Below are 17,394 nucleotides of genomic sequence, written 5' to 3' on the forward strand. Positions count from 1 at the left end.
TAAGACCTATCTTCTCTCTCCCTCTCAGGGCAGCCTGGCAGAGCAACATCTTCATCCAGTGGAGTTGGATGGAGAAGAAAAGCCCACATTTTGGATGCTGATGATCTGGCTTTGAACACTGGCTCTACTTCCTACCAGCTGTGTGACATTGGGCAAGTGACTTAACCTCTCTGAATCTCAGTTTCCTCATAGTGATGCTGGGAGGATTGAAAAAGTTATATACATGTTGTGTGTGTTTGTTTTACTCTTGCTGTTGTTATTATGTTAGAAACCAAATGGACTTCTGTGTAATCTTCAGTTAAACAATACAAGATAATATTCACCAGATCAGCACCTGGACACTAGTGGTGGGCCTTTTACATACAAGATTTCACTGATTCCTCAGAGCAACCATGAGAGGTAACATCATCATCCCAATTTATAGATAAGAAGACTGAGGCTCCAGGAGGTGGAGTGACTTGTTGAAGATCCATATTTGCAGGACCATGTGACCCAGAGCCTGCGTCTGGGACGGAGGAAAGGGCATGAGAACATGAGCACAGTGCCCCCCTGGACTTGTCCAGCCCTTGATACATCCCAGTCCCGACTGTAACACTCAGTGCACAACACCAGGGGCTGCCATTCACCTAGCAGAACCCTCCTGGTTGAAACCCAGCCCCTGAGGCTGTCCCTCTGAGCCACCGCTGCGGCTGACCACTGAGTTCTGTGAAGACAGTTCTGGGAGGAGAGCATCGTAGATGGTAGTGACCCACTATGCCCATCACTGGCCTCTTGGGAACTGGCCTCCCTCAAGCCATTGGCTTCAGTCCCCTCTCTGATTTACTTTCCATTTCTGCAATGTCTTGAGTGTGCCCCAGCTGTTTGTGCTGTGAATTTAATTCCCAGAATGGTCTTGAGCTTGACAGAAGAGAGACACAATAGGAATCTAATAATGCGTGGATGGCCAGGCAAATAGATGTAATTAAGTTGTGCCTCTGAACCTCTTGGGGAAGGGTAACTCATCCTGAGAATACTGTTCAAGGACCTGAGCTGGAAAAGGAAGAGCTTCAAGTACAACACCAAATAAGATGAGTATTGGTGATCCGAGCTGAGATTAGATACAGGATGGCATAAAGGAGAAGTGACGGGCCTGTGTTCAAATCCTGGCCCAACCACAGTATAAGTGACAAAAAGGGCCACCATGCTTCATTTTCCCCATTGGTGTGGAGTCTATTTTTACACTCTTTGTCTTAACCTATAGAAAGGGATGGAAGTGAGGACACGTAACTGCCAAGCCAGGGTCTCAAGGGGCATTGCCCACCTGCATGTTCTCTCTCTTGGATCTTTGTAACCTCCACGTGACACGAGCATGTGCTAGAGGCCGGGGGTAAGAGGCCCTCTGGAGCGGCAAGGCCACCCTAGACCAGCTGACAGCAGACCCAAGGGCAAGCCAAGTCTAGTTGAGATCAAGTTTGGGCCTGGCCAGGAGAACCACACAGCTGACCACCAACTGATGCTTATTGTTTTAAGCCACTGAGGTTGGGTTGGTTTGTTATGCAGAGACAGTTTATTGATGAACCACTTGTTATGGTCAAATGGCTTGCCCTCTCTGAGCCTCAGTTTTTGTCTCTGTGATATGGGCACAATAATCTCCTGTGTTCCAGAGGACTGACATGAGGAGGGGATAAAATGCACATAAAGTACTGAGCACGGTGCCCGGCATGGTGAAGATGCTGGAAAGGGCCCGGTTGTGCTGCTGGGAAGAAACAACCTCAAAATCCTAATGACTGAAAACAGCAAAGCTCTACTTTCTGCTACTTCTCCATGGCCTGTGGGCTGGGGCTTGGTGCATTGTGATTGTGTAGAGTCCTGGGCTGCTGAAGTTGCCCAGCCTGAGTGGTCCAGAGCTGGGCACTGTGCCAGGATTTAGCGGAGTCTCTGGAAATCGAGTGCTCAGCCCGGACGTGACACACATGGCACTCACAAATCATCATCCCACTCACCCAAGGGGTCAGGAAGTGCATCCTTCTTACCAGAAGGAGACAGCCGGAAATATTGGGTGAACAACATTCATTAATGATAGCTATCGTTTCCTGCTTTTCAAGTCCTGAGAGTGGAAAAGTCAAAACAATAATAGAAGTGATGCTGATAGCAGCTCTATCTATTGAGGGCTGACTACATGCCAGGCACGGTGAGAGGCCTTTTACATGTGTCTTCAATTCCTCATTCCCATTTGATGGGGAATGTGTCTCGGAGAGCTACAGGACCTGCCTAGTGCTCCGGGTTGGTGGCAGAGCCAGTGTTTGGACCCAGGATTCCAAAGCTCACTTTCTTTCTAGTAGACTATGTGGCCCCTTTTCAAAGCCCCCAAAGGCTGACCAAGGGGCATTTGAGAGAGTGCCCAGAGGTAAGGCAAGGGGCCAGATCAGGCTTCCACAAACAGGGCCAGACAGGCAAGGCTCTCCCTGGACTCCTACCAGTTATGATCAGAAACCTAAAAAGCCGTCTGTTTTTGCACTTTTATTCCCTCTGCTCTTTCCGGTTTCACAATACATTGTCTCTCTGAGGAATTCCAGGTGAGCCAAGAGGCTCAGGATTTTCTTCCCCCCATCAAACTGGAGGTAGGCTCTTCTTCTTTGCGAAGCCATTCATAACTACCACCATCATTCACTGTACTCTAGCTGTTTGCCCACGGATGCCAGGGCAACGGTTTCTTACTGAAACCTCTCTGCAACCCTCTGTTATCACCTCCATTTTACATAAGCGGGAACGGATGCACAGAGAGGTTAAGTGTCCTGACCAAGGTCACACAGCTGGTGAGGCACTGCAGCCCAGGCAGCCTGGCCTGTCAACCTCACTTTTAACCACTAAGCCATAAAGGGCTTTCACATCCTTGAGCTCATCTGATCTTCCTCCAAACACACACACACACACACACACACACACACACACAGACCCCCCCAAAACTTCATGGCATAATACAACCATTTTTGTGATGCTAACAGGGATTTGGACCAGGTACAAAGGGATGGCCTTTCTCTGCTCTATGATGTCTGGAGCCTCAGCTGAAATACTTAAAGCCTGGGGGTGAGTCAAGAGGTGGGCACTGGAATTGACTAGTCAAGAGCTGAGAATCATCTGGAAGCAATTGATCCCAGTTGTGGCTGGGACTCAGGCTGCTGACGCAGTACCTCTTTGCGTAGCTTGGGCTTCCTCACGTCATGGCAGGCTTGGAGGTCATTGGTGTCTTACATGGTGGCTTCAGAGATGAGTATGAGATAGCAGGATTGAGATAACATGCCTGCTTCTGACCTAGAAGGATCACTTCTGCTGCATTGTGTTGGCTACACAAGCCTGCCCAGATTCAGGCACAGACCCTCTCTCTCCATGAGAGGAGGGTCAAAGAATTTGTGGACATGTTTAAAAACTCCAGGTGGATGGCATCAATGCCTGGCCATCCCCCAGGGCCAGGGGAAGCTGGGACAGAGAGTGTGGAGCACTAATGGGATAGTGCAGATACTCAGATTAGCACTGACTTCCAGTATCCCAGTACTGTCTCTTAGCAAAAACTTGCATCTTGGGCATTCCCATCCTGGAGGCCATGCTCCTGGTGGCCAGCAGGGGGCGCCCAATACCCCTTAGCGTCCATAGGTTAGGAGGTGGCAAGAGAGGACACCCTGGTAGCCCCTCTGGACGTAATTGCCCTCCACTCAAGGGGACTCCAGCTGTGTCCACACTGTGTCACTCCCGCCCCACAAACTCCATAACAGACTGTTGATGGCTTTTCTTGCTTCTCACCAGCTGTGCCAGCCTCACAGAACCCCCTGGGGCAGCACCCTAGGCAGGGGTCCAGCACTGGCTTTGCAGCCGGGCAGATGGTGAGCTTGGACAAATCATGTCCCTGGTCTGGACTTGGATTTCCCAGATGCAGGACTGAGGGGGCAGGGCTACATCATCCTCCAGTTTCTAGGACTCCAGGGAGCACCTGAATTTCTTCTCAGGGGAAAGCCTCACCTCCCAAGACTGCCTGCAAACTCCTTGAAGAGAGATTGTCCTCTTGACTCTGGACAAGCCCCTTCCTTACTGTGGGCCTCAGTCTTCTCATCTGGAAAGTGGGGATGCCAACACTGCCTGCCTCAGTGAATTGCTGGGAGGTAGACAGACTTATGGACACAGCCGGCACATTAGTAGGTGGTCACTGACAGCTTCTTGCCTTCTTGCTTTGCTGCAGGAAGAACCCATGCAGACCAGTTCCTGAGTCACTGGTCCCCTGGGGTCCCCTGAGGGACTGGGGAGAGTGTGGATGGTTGAGAGCCGGCCATCACAGCTATAGCACAGAGTTCCAGGAGCAGGTCTCCTGGAACTTCCCTCCAACAGCTCTAAACATGCGCTGAATGAAGTTTCTGAAAATACCTCTTGTCTTTACAAAATGACCTGCTTTCCCAGGCCTCTGAGGCCCCCTGTTGTGCTGTGTGGGCACCGTGTGGCTTGCAGGTGGGCATCAGGCCCAGGGTCCACAGGAGGCACTGAGGTCCAGGGAAAAGGCTGGGGGCTTCCTGTAGAAGCAATAACAGCAACCCCTCCCAGGAATGAGCACCTACTATGCACCAAGCACCCCACCCTCCATGTGCAGGGGGCCTGGCCATTGGTGTGGGGGGAGACAGGCCTCCCTGCCTTCACTGCTCTGCCACACTGGAGCGCTGAGTCACCGTGGCCCCTGGAAATTTCTGCCTGCTCCCCTTCCCTTCTCTTCCCCGCTGCCCACCCCGCAGAGGCCGGACCTTACTCACCCCCCATCTCTCCTTCCTGCACCCCCCTCAACCTCCCCACGTCCCCAGGCATGGCGGGTGTGGGTCTCGACTTCTCTTCATTGCTGGCTGACATTTGTCTGGAGAGCGGGGCAGAGTGTTGTAAGGTCCCAACCGAAGAACTTTGTTGGCAGTAGAAATCACTTATCTTTTTTCAACTTTCCTTCCTCCCAGGTTTGATCTATGATCCCGAGACCCATTTGGAAGTCTTTGAAGAAGCAGCTTTCGCTCTTGAAAGCACAGTCTGTTGTAGCCGTCAGGACCCACGAGCTTCAGAGAGGACAAAGGGAGAGGGAGGCCTCGGGGGTGGGGCTGCTGGAAGGGACTACTTTTCAGTGAATCAGGTTTTAAATTTTCCAGGACTCGGTGGAGGCTTACCTTTGGGGCAGCCAGGTGACCTGATGTCACAGCTGCCTCCTTCAGGCTTGTGGGCTGAGTGTTGCATGAAGCTGGGGGCACCAGACAGGCTGTATGTGATGGCATCCTTCAGGGGTGCATCGTGGCCACCCTGACTGATGCCTGGCCAGACCTTCCATGGTCCCCTTGCCTTACCTGTCCTCTGTACCTGGGCACCTGCCTCAGTTTCCCCCGGCTGAGCCCTCTTACCCTTCCTGCCTGTCTCTTGCAGTAGAGAGGGGCTCGATCCTCCTTGAAGAGATGCTTCCAAATGGCAGTACCACCAACCTCTTAACACTGAGTAATGCCACTACCTAGATGCCACTGTTCAGACCCCAGCCTGGGATGGACCTCTGATGGGCTGACATTTGCCCAAGTCGGGCCCAAACTGAACAAAACAGAAGCTTCAGATCCCGACTCTGCCTCCTTTTCTCTGTGTGATCGCAGGCAGGACTCCCAAATCTTTCTGAACCTCAGTGTTTTCAACTGCAAAATGGAAAATAGCACTAAAAAACCTATAATAAATTGGAGTGGGGGTGAATCTTGGTGGCACAGTGATGGGGATGGAGCAGGCATTTAGCAAATACCAGTTGTCAAGTTCTGCCCTTTGGAGCACTGTCTTAAGGTAAGGTTTCCCCACCTGTGTCCCATGTAGACCCTCCTTCCTCCTTCCTCTCAGCTCAGGACAGTCAGTGTAGGTTGGGCCCCTGAAAGCCTGAACTTCACAGTGAGAAGTTTAATCTCTTCTATGCATTTTTAATGAATTGACTTGAGATTTTCAGTAGGTCTGTTTAACTGACAGATAATCATTTGCCATTAGCCTGGGCATCATTAATGTAAGTAGGGCTTCCATATTATTTGCTTTTGCTTTCTTAAAAAATTTTTTTTATTGATGTATGGTTGGTTTACAATGTTGTGTTAGTTTCAGGTTTACAGCAGTTTTATATACATATAACAGATATATATATATAATATATATATTTTTCAGATTTTCTCCCTTATAGGTTATTAGAAAATATTGAGTATAGTTCCCTGTGCTATAAGTTAGGTCCTTGTTGTTTAACTATTTTATATACAGCAGTATGTATATGTTAATACCAAACTCCTAATTTATCCTTCCTCCCCTTTCCCCTTTGGTAACCATAAGTTTGCTTTCTATGTCTGTGGGTTTATTTCTGTTTTGTAAATAAGTTCATTTGTATCCTTTTTTTTTTTTTAAGATTCCACGTATAAGGGATATCATACGATATTTTATACGGCTTACTTCACTTAGTATGATAATCTCTAGGTCACTTTCTTCGATTTCTTACATGTATTTATTCATTCAATTAATGTTACTTAACCCCCTAGGATGTTCCAGGCACTAGGTTAGCTGCTGAGGATACTGGTGAATCAGACAGGCGGGCTCCTTTGTTCATGGAGTTTCTAACAGAGTTGAGAGCACAGATAAAATCCAAGCAACACACAGATACATTACATAATTAAAAATTGCATAAATGCCTTGGAGGAAACAAACGAATTTGCGTATTAAAGCTTAAATAATTCAAAGGTAAATTTCAGCCTAGCCCATGGAAGGTTTTCTGGGATACTATAATAAAAATGGTAATAACCATGACAGTCTCCATAGATATCAGTGGCCGGCCAAGGCTACATATGTAAATGAGTGCTTTATGTAAATAAGCTCATTCACTCCTTACAACAGCCCTCATAGTTGAGTGTCATTATCCCCATTTTACAGATGAGCATACAGAAGTCAAGGGGTCAAGTGACTTGCCCAAGGTCACACGGCTTACTAAGGAAGTTGGATTCAAGCTTGGGTTTGTTTGACCAGTCCCTGTTGTAATTATAGACCTCGTCTGTGCAGGGCTGGCTGGGACACATGCTACACTGTTTGTCATGTTGTTAAGCCTGGGCAGGGAGCTCTAAAGCTGAGTGGCTGGAGGGCTAGGAGAGCAATAAGAGAGATGTCCCCTCCCTTGGGGATGAGCTGGGAGAGGGGATGGGAGGGCAGTGAGATCTGTGGCTGGGGGTTGCTAAATGTCCAGGTGCAGCCCAGAGGCTTGTCTTTTAACAAATGGGAGCAACTAGTGTCTCTCTCCGAGATGCACGGTCCTTTCCACCTGGAAAAGAGTACCTGGCCTCGACCTTGTAAAAGCTGGATGAGGATGATGGGGTGGGGGCGGGAGCCCTGACTGCATCCACGTAGTACCTGATGGCTCGAGTGTGGCATGGCCTTGACCTTTCACACTTTTAAGACTGTGGGCAGGTGGCTTAGAAGGTTGGGAGCCAACATGGAGACACCCAGACTCAGAATCTGGACTCCCTGCTTCCACTACGCCCTGCCCTCTGCAGCCCCAATCCTGTTCTCCCTGTGGCTGAGAGCCTGGGTCCTGGAAATTAAAATAAACCTGGATCCAAATTCCAGCTCTCCGACATTTTTTTTTTTTGGCCACGCTGCACGGCATGCAGGATCTTAGTTCCCCAATCAGGGATTGAACCTGTGCCCCTGCAGTGGAAGTGTGAATTCTTAACCACTGGACCGCCAGGGACATCCCCAGCTCTTCCACATTCTGCTCTTTGACTTGTGGCAAGTGACTTCCCTTCTCTGAGCTGCAGTTTCCTCATCTTTCAAATGGGCATAATAAGACCTGCCTCTCAAGCTGTTTGGGAGATTAAATAAGATGATTTATATAAAGTGTTTTATCCAGCTCCTGGATGATTATATAGTCTTAGTCAATGAGCATAAAGTTGAATCCTATTTTCAGGGACTTGGGGTGTTGGCATCTCCCCAACTGATGTGAAGAGTCTGCAGAACAGAGAATGACCCAAGAATGTTCTTTCTCTGATTTTGTTCTAATGTATCCTTGTAAGAGACTGTTGTCTCTTCAAAGTGGTCGCCTGTCAGGAGGCTCTTCAGGGAACCTGGCTCTTGGAAACGTCCCAGAACCTGTGGCACTGCTTTGAATGTGCTTGTTGGAGGCATTCACCCTCTGAGGGTGGGTCTGGTGTTTGGACTAGCAAGGAGTCTTCTGGACCCAAGATTGCTGACTCTGGGTGGAGGTTTGAGCTGGGAAATGCTGACAACGGAAAACTAGAATTAAAATGCAGGGGGCGGGGGAGGGTGGAGGGTGGAGAAAGGTTTTCTACCATGGAGGGCTGTGGATCTAATTTAGGCAGTTTTAAAATAAACATGTGGAGGATGGTTCTATTATGGGTCAGGAAGAGAAGCTTGGGGTATGAAGCCACCAGGCCTTTTTGGGGGCTGACCTTGGACAGAGGGTGACACCCTCACAGAATTAACTGTTCCCTGATATTCGACTGAGATCCTTTCATTTGCAAGTACCGAGCCCTGCATGGATGCGCTTAAGCAAAAATGGGAGCATAAAAAAAAAAATGGGAGCATATATTCTAAGAATTCAGGGGTGTCTCAGAAACCCAGAGAGCTGGCCTGGACTCATGGGGGCTGATACCAGGAGCTGGACAGGGGCTGGGAACCCAGGCAGCACTGCCTGTCTCTATTGTCATGGTCTTGCTCTTTTTTGAAATATACATAACATAAAACCTATTATTGTAACCATTTTTTTTTCTTTGGCTGTGTCGGGTCTTTGTTGCTGCAAGCAGGCTTTCTCTAGTTGCGATGAGCGGGGGCTACTCTTCGTTGCAGTGCGGTGTCGTCTTTTGTTGCAGAGCACGGGCTCTAGGTGTGCAGGCTTCAGTACTTGTAGCATGTGTGCTCAGTAGTTGTGGCTCACTGGCTCTAGAGCACAGGCTCAGTAGTTGTGGCGCACTGGCTTCGTTGCTCCATGGCATGTAGGATCTTCCCGGACCAGATATCAAACCTGTGTCCCCTGCATTGGCAGGCGGATTCTTAACCACTGCACCACCAGGAAAGTCCCTATTGGAACCATTTTTAAGCATAAGTTTGGTGGCCTTAAGTGCATTCACAATGTTGTGCAGCCATCACCACTATCCATCTCTAGAATTTTTTTATCCCAAACAGAAACTCTGTACCCATTAAAGAACAACTCTCCATCCCCCACCCCCATCCCCTGGTAACCACCATTCTACCTTCTGTCTCTATGAATCTGCCTATTCTAGGTACTTCATATAAGTGGCATCATATAATATGACCTTTGTGTCTGGCTTATTTCACTTAACACAATGTATTTGAAGTTCATCTATGTTGTAGCATGTGGCAGAATTTCATTCCTTTTAAAGGCTGAATAGTATACCATTATTTGGATGGATCACAGTTTGTCCATTCATCCATCTATGGACATTTGGGTGGTTTCTGCTTTTTGGCTGTTGCGAGTAACGCCAATAGCATGATCTCATCTCTGCTTCCCTCCTTGCACCTGGGACCAGATTTCTCAGTGTCTCTGGGCATGTGGCGGAGGGTGGCCACCCCGCAGCTTTTGAGTTGAAAGTACTCAATTCCAGCCTCCAGCAGAAACCTAGTTCTAAATTTCTGAGGCAGAGACTGTGACAGTCACGTGTATGCGATGGCTTGGGGTTACATGGTGCCAACATGGAATTCATCCTTGGGAGTGAGGAATGGTTCTCAGAAAGGAAATGGCAGTTGTTTGTGACCGGGCAACCTCCCTTTCAATAAGAAACTAAACCAGGGCACCCCCAGATGGAAATATTTCCACTTTGATGAACCTATCTGGAATTTTAAAATCAGAAGACTCAGAAAGATGCTGTGTGAGTTTCTGTACACGTGCATGTTTTGTGTCACCTGGCTTATTGTTTTTGATGGCTTCTATGTGTCATCCTGGACCCTGGTTGGGCTGACACCTTGACCTGTCTTGGGGACCTGCCTGCCTTGGAGGCCCGTTGGCTGCAGGTGTGGGAGGAGAGAGTGTTATCTATGTGCTGTTTCAGAACCTCTGGGGCTGGTCATCCCTGGTCTAGCCCTGCCTCTGCCCCAGCATCCTCACTCATCCTTCAGGCCTCTCAGTAGAGTGACTTGTACCTTTTCCAACTTCTGTTTTGTGACTAACTGACATGGGACACATCTCTTGATATTACGATATTTCAGGTTCTTTAGTGATAAAATGGCTAATAATACCTGTCTGTTTTCTCTAGATGCTGGTGCAGGTGTCCCAAGAAAGCGATGACTACAGAGCCGGGGTTCTCAACTCGGGGCAGTTGGCCCCCCCAGAGGGCATTTGGCAATATCTGGAGACATTTTTGCTTGACACAACCAGGAGGGGTGGGTACCAGGGGTTAGAGGCCAGACGAGCTGCCTGAAATCCTACAGAACACTGGACGGCCCCCACAACAAAGAGTTAGCTGGTCCAACACATTAGCAATGCCAAGGGTGAGAAACGGTGGTCTAGAGCTGCTTGGAAGATTCATTTATTCTGCAAGCCTTTTTGAGCATCTTTGGCTGCTGGGTGTTTGTTGGGGGAAGAGGGAGGTTGGTGAGGATTCAAGTATGGAAAGGACCCAGCCCCTCCCTATGATGGGGAGGGGACAGAGGGTCTGGCATGCAGTGGGCACTTAGATTCTGTTTTTACATCAAAGTTTAGCCCCAGTTAGCAGAAAGCTTGGCAGGTGGCTGTTTAGGCCCTGTACAGATGGCAGAGCAGACCAGGGGTAAAGGCTTGGTGGGGAGGAGGGGCTCTTTGGGGTACCAGATCAGCGAATAAATAAGTTGCTGTGGGTAAGCATAGCCATGGTTGGCAAACAGGTGCTTCCAAAATGCCGCCCTGCAGCCTCACCTAGCAGAGCGTTGCTTAGGCAACCAGTTATTGTGTGGATGGTGGAAAGCAAGCCTCCCCTAACCTCTTGGAGGGACCAACAGTTTGGGAAAAAGAACTGAAGGTGGATTTATTGAGTTTTCTCTGAAGTCATGGCTTATTCTCAACTAATATTCAGCCCCTCCTCTGCCACTGGGCCTTGGGGGTGGGTGGGGAGAGGAGGGGCCAGAGAAGACACCCAGAGAGCAGGAGAGGAAATTCCAGAAGATGGGGGTGTGGGGGCTTGTGGTCCAGATTTCCAAAGAAAAATACCAAGAGTGACCCTGGCCCCTCCCACCCTTCTTCCATCACCTTTGGTGCTGCTTCTTCTGGGATACAAGGCCCAGGCCAGCCCTTCTGGGTGGGTGAAGGCAGTGCCCTCTAGGGTGGGGCTCTGGGAACCAGAGTGCAGCCTCCCGACAGTGGCAGCCTCTCCCTGGCCAGAGCTGAGGGAAGGTGCTGGCATGGAGGCAAGGGAGGTGGTGGTAGACAGCATCTCTCCTCGCAAGACCCCTGGAACCAGGAACCATCCCTCCCAACCCTGGCCAGGCCCTCTGGAAGGGAGAGCCCTCCCCTTCTGTCACTTCTGTGGGTGGAGGGCCTGCTTCTCCATGGCCTTCCTTCTGCTCACACTTTAAGCCCCGATAATAATGACCAGGAAGCTCTAGCCATGCTGGAGGGCTTCCTGCCGGCCCAGCGCTATTTCAGGTGCTTTCATTTGGCACTATTCTCATTCCCACCTTACAGCTGGAGCCAGGAGGTGGTCTGGCTCTGGTCCAGTGGCCTGCAGCCTCCCAGGGGGTTCCAGTGAACCGGGCCTGTTTACCCTCTCCCGTGGGGCAGGACTTCCGATCCTACTAGGGTTTGCTGAACGCTTTGTGCGCCAGGCCTTTGGACTCACCAGAGGCTTCTGCTTTTGTCAGTCCCTGATTCAAAATGACCTTCTGCTGAACTCCCTGTGTGACCTTGGGCACGTTACTGATCTCTCAGAAGCCTCAGTTTCCCTCTCTCTAAAAGGGGGAGACACTTGGCAAGGCTTATATGAAGTTATTCAGGAAGAGGTTTTGAGTGGATAAAACATGTAAGAGCCAGGACTTCCCTGGTGGTGCAGTGGTTGAGAATCTGCCTGCTAACACAGGGGACACGGGCTCGATCCCTGGTCTGGGAAGATCCCACATGCCGCGGAGCAACTAAGCCCCGCGCACCATGACTACCGAGCCTGCGCTCTAGAGCCCGTGAGCCACAATGACTGAGCTCGTGCGCTGCCGCTACTGAGCCTGCGCACCTAGAGCCCGTGCTCCACAACAAGAGAAACCACCACAGTGAGAAGCCTGTGCACCGCAAAGAAGAGTAAGTAGCCCCTGCTCACCGCAGCTAGAGAAAGCCCGCACACAGCAACAAAGGCCCAACGCAGCCAAAAAAACCCCAAAAAACCACATGTAAAAGCCAAAACCCAGGATTATCAGTATTGTCCTCGTCTTCATCATCTAAGGCAGGGATCTGCAAACTTTCTCTTCTCTGCAGGCCGGACGGCAAATATTTTGGCTTTGCAGACCCTGCAGTCTCTGTCACCACTCAGTTTTGCCTTTGTCTCTCCAAAGCAGCCATGGACAATAAGCCAATGCGCGTGCCTGTGTTTCAATAAAACTTTATTTACAAAAACAGGCTAATGGCCGGATTTGGCCCAAGGTCATTTGCCAACCCCTGATCTAAGACCTTGAGGCTTGATTGCCAATGTCCTGTAGCAGGAGGTGGAGCAGGGTCCAGGTCCGGTTTGGTGTGAAGTGCAAGCTGCCCGTGAGCATTTTAAGGGCAGGGGCTGGTCTCCTTTGCAATCCCATCCTGCGTTCTCAGGAGCACATGCTTAGGGCAGAGTAAGTGTTTGTGGTTAAATGACTTTTTCCCTGATGTCCAGATACTCATGCTCTTAATCAGCTCGGCAGATGTTTGACTAAAATCTGGGTGGGGGGGGCGGTGATTAACACTGACAATGAGAAAGCAAACAGGGCCAGCCCTGAGCGTGCTGTCCTGCGTTCCTGAAAAGGCACCCTTGTGATTAGAGCCACTGTACTGTCTGTCCCCTGGCAGCCGGGATGCCAGCTTTCTCCTTACACAGTGTCACTTCATTCTCCTGAGAATGCTGTCGTGTTGGGACTATTATAATTACTCCAGTTGAACAAGGGGGAAACTGAGGCTTGAGAGACAAGGCCAAGCAGCTGGAAAGGGCTGGGATTCAAACCTGAAACGTTCCAACTTCAAAGTCATGTTCTTTTCCATCCGTGCCCGTGCCCTGAGCCCCTTCCTGGGCCAGCAGGCAGCTGTCAGCGCCCAGCCCTTCTGCTCAGAACCCCCTTTTAGAGCCGCCCCCCCTTTGTTTCTGTCCCTCCTCCCTTCCTCACTCTGGCAGCTTCCTGGTCCTCCCAGCCTGGCCCAGCCCTGCCCTGCCCTTCCCAGTTTGACTCAGTCTAGCCTTTCCCTGTGGGCTGCTGGCGGCTGCCTCCTGTCCTCCTGCCCACCCGCCTGGCAGGTCTGGCAGGTGAGTGACTCACACACCTGGACCCACTGCACGCCCAGCAAGGGGAGTCAGTGCACGTGACCCCTGGGCTCCTGCCCGTCCTGCCAGCTGCTGTAACACACCAGACGGGACCCTTCCCTGCCGCTGGGGCCCGCCCCCATCACCCGCACTGCCTTCTTCCTCGCTCGGAATTGGACTGCACAGAATCCAGGTCAGGCTTTTGGTTTTTAAACATCTCTGTCCCTCGCTGAGTTGGAGGAGGTTGCTTTGGAGGTCACTGGGTGTGTGTCTGGGTCTCTGTTGCTGTTGCCACCCTTGGGCTCCAGGCCCAGGGGCACCCTGCTCCCTCTCAGGTGGCGGTGGGAATGCCTCGGGCTGGACTCCGGGAAGAGAACGCTGCTGGGAGCCTCAGTGGACATGACCTTGACCCTCGTGGCCCCCTTGTGGGGCAGGTCAGGGCAAGGCGGGGGTAAGGAATGCAGAGGGAGCCCGGCTGGGATGTGTGTGCAGTGGGAACCTTCCCCAACTCCCTTCTTAGGGTCACACAGTTTGATAGTTGCAGCTGGATGCGGCCTCAGAGGATACCTAGTTCAAGGCATCATTTTGTTGCTGGGAAAACTGAGGCTCGGAGGAGAGGGAGTAACTCAAGGTCATGCTGTGAATCTGCGGCAGAATAGGGGCTGAAATCCAGAAATGGCTGCGCCTCCCCGCCCAGTGCTCTTTCCTGGCTCCTCAGTGCCTGCTTCTCTGCTTGTGCCCCTAGCCCTCTCCCACCTCCTCCTCTCCTGGGTGCATTAGGAGGGAGGAATGCACTGCACACAATTTCACGGGTGTGATTTCATGGGCTCACAGTTGGAAGCATTTGAAAGGTTACCCAGGCAGTCCTGGCTCTGAGTCTCCGACAGGTGGCTGTTTAACCCCGGCTTGAATATCTCCAGTGATGGAGAGCTCACTGTGTTTAGAGGCAGCCTTTTCATGCGTGTGGCCGCTGTCTGGCAAATGCCAGTGTAATGCTTGCTGGGCGCTTACTTTGTGCCAGGTGCTTTGCTAACGGAGTACATTATGTGTACAAACCCATTTAATCCTCCCAACACCCCTATGAGGTAAGTTTTATGATTATCATTCTTGTTTATAGCTGAGGAAACAGGCACAGAGAGGTTAAGTAACTTACTCAAGATTTCACAGCTTGAACAAGGGGAGCTGAGACTTGAAGCCAGACAAGTCTGATTCTAGAACCCGACTGAGCCCTTAGCTCCATCACTTGGCCACTGCCGGGCTATGACGAGGCTTCCTGGGGGCGGGAGTCCCACTGGGCACGGCAAGGCTGAGGTTGGAATGGGAACTTCCAGTGATTGTGTGTCCCTCTGGCTGACCTCCCAGGGGGAGGGGCAAGGCTCAGAGAGGTGAGGCCACTTACTTGAGGTCACACAGGAGACAGCACAGAGTCAGACCCTCCCTCCTGGCTCCTAACAGAGTGTGCGCTGCACCAGGCCGGCCCCTCCTCTGGGTGGCTTTTCCTCCAGAGGATCGTGGTACATCTGGGGCAGAAGTGCCTGAGTGAGGCCTCCCCAGCTTTCGGCCCCTGAATCAAGGTCTCCTGAGCCTTGTTTGGGGACCACCCTCTCTCGTCTATCCCTCTGAGGGCTGAGCTCCTCTAGGATTAGTGTGACCAACCCTCCCACTGGGTCTCCTCAGTTAGTGGGACTTTGGGGACTTCAAGGGCGGTGATCAGTCTGGCCCCATTCATATCCCTACCACCTGGAAGGTGAGCAAGAGTCCCTGGTTTCTCCTTCCAGGGCTCCTTCTCTAGGATAGTCACGTGGGCAAGAGGTCCCCAGGGTGATTCCGTTCTGTCCTCTCCTCCTGATAATAATAATAATGATATTAACAGAGATATTGACTACTGGTCCTGCCACCATGTCTCCATTTCCATTTATCGGACACTCACTGTCTGCTAAGCTCTGAGTCAGGCAGCCCGCGTGCCACATCTTGTTCAGTCCTTCTGAAAACTCTCATTCCACAGATGAGGAAGCTGAGGCTCAGAGAGGTGAAGTCACCTGCCCAGGGTCACACAGCTGGCCAATGGCACTGAAATCATCAGCAGAAAGTTGAAAGCTCACATTATCCAAAGTTGCGTCCTGAGTTCACAGTGCAGCCAGGGATAGGACCTGGGTTGTCTGACCCCAGATTTCAAGCTTTTCCTACTCAGCACCTCTGGCCTGGGCTGCGCTGTGGTGGGACTTGAGAACCATGGCTTTTGGTCATGTTCTGCCTCTAAATACTACAGGACCTTGGGCAAGCCACTCAGCCTGTGGGGGCCTGGGTCCCCCCATCTGGGTGCAGGAGCTGATCATTTCTTTCCTGTGATCTTACCAAGGGCCATGAATTATAGTCACAGCTGGGAATGCCTTAAAAACATTGACACAGGGAGTTCCTTCATGGCTTAGTGCTTAGGATTCTGGGCCTTCACTGCCGTGGCCTGGGTTCAATCCCTGATCGGGGAACTGAGGTCCCGCAAGCTGCGTCTGGCCAAAAACAAACAAAAAAACAAACAAAATAAAACCAAGCAAAACAAAAAAAGCAAACTTTGTCACAACACGCATGCAGAGAATTAGTGTGAAGAGAGGTGATTACCCAAGTAGCATCTCCAGTCCCCTCTATGCCTGGCACAGCCTTAACGCTGAATCCCCACAACCACCTCAGGATGCAGGAACACAAGCCCGGCTCTACAGCAGGGAAGCTGAGACTCAGGGAAGTGAGGTCACAGGACTAGTAGGTGGGGAAGCAGGGATTTGTCCCCAGAAGGGAGTACTGCCATCATGGTGAGAGACAGCTCCTTGGGACTGGCGCTCTCCCAGGGTACCCAGGCTTGGAGAAGTGAGCGGGTTTGGAGACACCGACCCTTTGGCCTCAAGGGGGTCAGACTTACAGGAGCAGGATCCCAGGAGCTTAGCAGGTAGGTCCAAGGCAGGTGGGGCTGTGCTGCCGGGAGGTGAGTCCCTGGCTTCCCTGCTCAGGCCTCTGCCACTTGGCCCTTCAGCAGAGCAAGAGGGACCTCCCCTCCTCCAACCTTCCTTGTCTCAGGGACAGAGGCAGTCCTTGTTCCAAAGGGACCGGAAAACAGGGAGCTCTCCTGAGCCATTCTGGGACCTGCCCTGTGGATGACCTGACCCCTCCTCCTGGCCCAGCTCAGCCCAGCTCAGCCCCTGCAGAGAGTCATCTGATGCCCCAGCAGAGGGAGGAAGGCAGGGGGGTTAGGTCTCACTTCTGCCCACCTCCTCCCTCCCCATCTTTCCCCGTCCCCTGGTTCTCCTCCTGAGCAGTGTCGTAATTAAATCTGATAACCACTCGTTCTATCTGATAAGAGGGGTTCCAAAGTCGTGGCTTGTTTGAGACTGGATGGGGTGGGGCAGGGGACCCCAGGCTGGGAGCCAAGAGGCTGCCACTGTTCCCACTCTGTTCTTCACGCCCAGTGCAAGCTTGAGCAAATTCGTTGCCCTCTCTGCGCCTCAGTTTCCCCTTCTGTGAAAGGAGGGGTTTGGCTTGGATCATCCCTAAGGGCCCTGCCAGCTCTGAAAGTCTCTGACTCGCTTGAGTGGGTGGCCTCTAGGTGCCCTCTGAGCTAGCTGCCAGCTCTCTCTCCTCCCCACGTGGCCCCAGGAGCACAGGAATGTGGGGGAGGCTCCTGTTTGCTTCTCAAAACCCAGACGGGGGCGAGCGCCATAAAAACCCGCTCCTACTCTGTCCGGCCAATTTTTGGAATAAACCCAGGGTGCCAATGTTTGTCTGATTGCAGGGGAGAGGCTGCCTGAGGCCCTTCCCTCCTTGTTGTTCGTGAAAAAAAGCATGGGATTTTGGGGTCTGACTTGGGTTCAGATCCCAGCTCTGTTCTTCCTGATGGCGTGAACTTAGGCGGGCCACTTGGTCTCAGTTATTATATCTGAAAAGGGAG

The 17,394-nt window shown here is 51.4% G+C and overlaps 1 protein-coding gene across 2 annotated transcripts in view; it reads left to right on the top strand.

Moving 5' to 3' along the window:
* The first annotated feature begins 13,476 nt into the window (after positions 1-13,476).
* The window catches only part of ARHGEF10L (Rho guanine nucleotide exchange factor 10 like), a 159,885-nt gene continuing 155,967 nt past the window's right edge, over positions 13,477-17,394 (top strand). For both annotated transcript variants that reach the window (XM_057697827.1, XM_057697814.1), the window contains exon 1: positions 13,477-13,653. The gene's annotated coding sequence lies outside the window, so the exon portion shown is untranslated. The remainder of the gene's footprint in view (positions 13,654-17,394) is intronic.

This window comes from Hippopotamus amphibius, chromosome 1 (assembly GCF_030028045.1).
Source record: "Hippopotamus amphibius kiboko isolate mHipAmp2 chromosome 1, mHipAmp2.hap2, whole genome shotgun sequence".
Lineage (NCBI taxonomy): Eukaryota > Metazoa > Chordata > Mammalia > Artiodactyla > Hippopotamidae > Hippopotamus > Hippopotamus amphibius.